Source organism: Tenrec ecaudatus, chromosome 3, assembly GCF_050624435.1.
Source record: "Tenrec ecaudatus isolate mTenEca1 chromosome 3, mTenEca1.hap1, whole genome shotgun sequence".
Taxonomy (NCBI): Eukaryota; Metazoa; Chordata; class Mammalia; order Afrosoricida; family Tenrecidae; genus Tenrec; species Tenrec ecaudatus.
Window position 1 is genome coordinate 20,018,437 of NC_134532.1, and position 4,450 is coordinate 20,022,886.

At 44.7% G+C, this 4,450-nt stretch overlaps 1 pseudogene; it reads left to right on the plus strand.

Annotated features, from left to right (window-relative positions):
- The first annotated feature begins 2,678 nt into the window (after positions 1 to 2,678).
- LOC142443165 (ferritin light chain-like) lies at positions 2,679 to 3,203 on the plus strand (annotated as a pseudogene).
- Positions 3,204 to 4,450: the final 1,247 nt, after the last annotated feature.

The window sequence follows — 4,450 nt, forward strand, 5'->3', positions numbered from 1 at the left end:
TTAGCCTAGGTTTTGCAACTAACGGGTGACTTCTCTGGAAATACTTGCTGTTTTATACTGGGTAGACTAGAGAAACAAATTCACGGTCATTCAAATATGTGTAAAAAAGAGATTTACATCAATGACTAATAGATAACAAGAAAACATTTCATCCCAATCCAGATCAACTCTAAAAGTCCGATACTAGCCCATATATCTGATAGTAGTCCACAATTTCCTCTTCAGATTCACACGGCACATGCAATGATGACGAGTGCAGGAAGACCACAGGCCAGTGGGTGAAAAGTCTTGTGTATCCAATGGTGGTAGAAGCATTTAGTGCTGGCGTGGGTCTCCGTGTGGCTCTTCCAGCTCTCCAAGTGACTCAAGAGCATGAAGGTGAAGCATAAAGAGAGGGAGCCCAGCTCCAGGGAAAAAGAGTGGAAGTTCCAAGAATCTACATGAGAAGGTCATGCCCACCAGGAGGCATCATCAGGTTGTGACCTGATTGACAGGCTAACCTCTACCCCTAGACTTATTTCCCAAGTTGAAATGAAACTATGTAGCTACTACACCTGCTTTCATGTGAGGTTTCCTGTTTCTGTTGATAAATCATTAATTTCCCTTTCCCCAACCTCCACCATAAAAACCTCATTGTCATCGAGTCAATGCAGACTCACATAGATACTATAGGACAGGGGAGAACTTCCCTGGTGAGTTTCCAAGAATGAAAATCTTTGCTGGAGTAGAACGCTCATTCGTTCTCCTGTGGTGTTATAGGTGGTTCCAAGTGCTAGTCTTAAAGTTAGCAGCCCAACTTATACCCTCTTCACAAACAAGGGTTTGTTCGTTCATTGTAGATCCACCCACAATAGCATGCAACTAGAGTCCAAAAGGTTCCCTACGTTGTACAAGCCACTTCCATTGGGTTGTTCACCTAAAATTAGTGATTGATCAGCAGAACGAGATATGCCCAGCCACCACTACCAAGTGCTCCAAAAGGAATCCCATTAGAAAGTCATGGAGAGATTGGGAGAAAAATGTGGACCCAAACTCAGACTCACAAAAGAGACCCTCCAGGAAATGGCCTTTGGTCACTTTCATGTCCAGAACTGAACTAACCCCCTGCTAGGCTAACCAGTCATGTAAGTAAGATCAAGGACAGGATTTAGCTGATGGGGAAGATGGAAACAGGAGAGTCTTGGACAAAGTGGATAGTGTGTTGTTAGTTGCCCTCAAGTAGGTTCCAGCTCACAGAGAACCTAGGTACAATCAGATGAAACACTCCCAAGTCCTGCTCCATCTCAGGGTGGATTTTATGTTTGAGCCCATTGCTACAGCCAATGATCCAGTCCTTCACAAGGGTTTTCCTCTTTTCAATTGCCCTTTTACTTTACCAGGCATGATATCATTTTCCCAAGATGGATCTCTCCTGATAACATATTCAAAGTACACGAGACAACATGTCACCATCCTCACTTCTCAGGAGTATTAGCATGTGCAGTCAATGCTATTGTTACTCTTATTAATTCCTGTGCAAATCTGCTTGAAAGAATGGATGAATATATGAACTGTGATAAGAGATGTCAGGGCCCCCAATAAAATATTTAATAAAAATAAATAAAATTTCATGAGACACTTCTAGCTTAATCGTAAGACTTTTAAAGGTGCAGATTCTGGGAGTTATGAATAAATACCATTTTTATTGTATTGTTATTTAAGTTCAAGTTTTTTGGGAACTGAGTCAGACAACATGTTCCTAATATTTTTTAAAAAAACTTTTTCATTTAGCTCCATTATCAATATTGGTCTACAGTTTTCTTGAAGTAGCATTATCTGACACTGGTATCAGAATATTACTGGACTCATAGAATGTTATTAATTGTTCTCTCTCAACCATCGTTATGTTTGTACCCAATTAACTTGAACTTAAATAATAATACAGTAAAATGCCATGTTGTTAGAACAAAGTGTTCTCGTGTTGAGGGAGGGCTGGAGAAGAAGCCCAAAGTCCATCCACTTCCTCAATGTATGGCCATACAATTCTATGTAAATAAGTCAATACCTCTATTTTATGAATTAATGTATTTATATATGTACACCCTTATGTTTATACGTGTATCCATAGCTTTACTTCCTAGATCTTTTCTCTATTTCATTTTACATTCCCCCTGTCCTACCATCACACTCACCCCTTTGCTGCCTCTTAGTAATGCCTCTCAGCTAAATTGCTATTGTTCCAACACCCCCAGGATCTCTAAGTCCTCCTCATTATTGATTTAATTCCCTACTTGTTCCCCTACCTATGGAATTGTTTGATCACCACTCACTCCCCCGACCCCCTCTTCCCCCAAGGCCCTCCAGAACCATTGGTCCAGTTGCTTCCCATGCCTATATGGGTAGGCAAAACAACAAAAGCTGAAATAAAACAAAAAGAAAAGATTGAATTAAAAAGGGGGGAAAAAACTAGCGAAAAAAAACCCCCCAAGGCTAAGCTCACCCCGTGGTCCCGTGGATCTGTGTCTTGTTTCAACAGTGTTTGAACGGAACAGATCCGGGGACTCCCTGCCTCCAACCTTCCGCCACGCAACAGGTTTCTTTCCGGAAGTAACTTGGGGACCTTCTTCTCGGCCAGCCCCTCCTCTTGGGACCAGCGAACACTTTTATTTGGTGTGTGGTGACCTCCAAACTGACTCATCATGAGCTCTCAGATCCGTCAGAATTATTCCGCCGACATGGAGGCCGACGTCAACCGTCTGGTCAACCTGCACCTGCAGGCCTCTTACACCTACTTCTCTCTGGGCTTCTTTTTCGACCTCAACGATGTGGCCTTGGAAGGCGTGGGGTACTTCTTCCGCGAGCTGGCGAAGGAGCAGCGCGAGGGGGCCGAGCATCTCTTGAAGCTGCAGAACCAGCGCGGTGGCCGCGCCCTCTTCCAGGATGTGCTGAAGCCGTCTCAAGATGAGTAGGGTCGAACCCTGAATGCCATGGAAGCTGCCCTAGCCCTGGAGAAAAAACTCAACCAGACTCTTCTGGACCTGCATGCCGTGGGGTCCACTCACACCGACCCTCATCTCTGTCACTTTCTGGAGAACCACTTTCTAGACAAGGAGGTGAAACTCCTCAAGAAGATGGGTGACCACCTGAACAACCTCCGTAGGCTGGCCAGCCCCCAGACCGGGCTGGGCAAGGCCCAGCCCGAGAGGCTCACTCTCAAAGACTAGGAACCTGTGGCGCCAAGCCACCTTCCAGGGGCCCTCTGCCTCCCCACTGCCGGCCCTAGCCCCTCTTCCTGAACCTGTCTGCGCGTGTGCGCCAGTCAGCTGCAATGCAACGCCACCGCCCTGGAGCCCCTCCCCCAAGCAGGGGACCACATGGAAACAGTAAAGCTTCCTTTTGCAGCAACCACCCCCCCAAAAAAACCCAAACATAAAAACATACATAATCCCAGGTCTGTCCACTGACCTTTATGACTCTCTCCCCACTGGTCCTGGGGGGTTTGGGAAATTTCCCCTCCTAGCCTGAAGTCTATCTTTCAGGCTCCTCAGGGGTTTGTGGCTTGGATTGGCTCCAGTTGCTGACCTGTTCTGTTCCCTTATTGGTTCACCCCACTGTGGAGGGAGGTGGGGGTCAGACCAGGCTCACTCCACACCATGTATCCCCAGTATGGTCCTCTGACGATATACTCTCCAGCGAGTGGACATCATTTCTCAAGCTGATGTTGGCCTTACTGTCTTGTCTGTGTGCCAGGACAGATTTTTGCAAATAATGGTGATTAAAAAAATTACCATTCATGGTTAATCCCATTCATTCTATTTATCTCCCAATAACACACACATAAATAAGGAGACATAATTAAGCTAAACAATCTTTATAATTAATTAATTTGCTTTCATTGGTAATTATGCCCTGTGACGATGGTGTAGTGCCCTCTTAGTATTCAAAAATTACTTACGTGAAAAATTTAAGCAGTCCACACTGAAAGGAGAGAGAGAGAATTTATAAAATTTAAGGGGGTGGTTCCGGTTGAACGATGCACAATGAAGTTTGACAAGAGTTCATTTACTGATGAAAAAAACCTTGTTTGACAAATGAGATTAACAGAAAAAAACGTGCCACCAAGTATTACATTTTATAAATGCAACAAACACGCAGATCACGATGCTAAGCTCTGGGTTTTGGGTGAGCCTTCATTGTATGTTAAATATTATACATGGTCTCTTACCTCACTTGGCTTTTGAATTCTCTCTGTGTACATTTTAGGTTCTTGTTTGCTAATATTTTCATGTGTTCCCCTGTGTGCATGTGTGTGTGTGTGTGTGTGTGTGTGTGTGCAAGGTGTTCCTAGAGCTGCCAAGTGTTTCCTAAGAACACCTCCCACAGCAACTTCACCCAATTCCCCCCAGATTTATTCTGCCTTTATCTGGACCAGTGGTTCTCAACCTGTGGGTCGCGACCCCTTTAGGGGTCA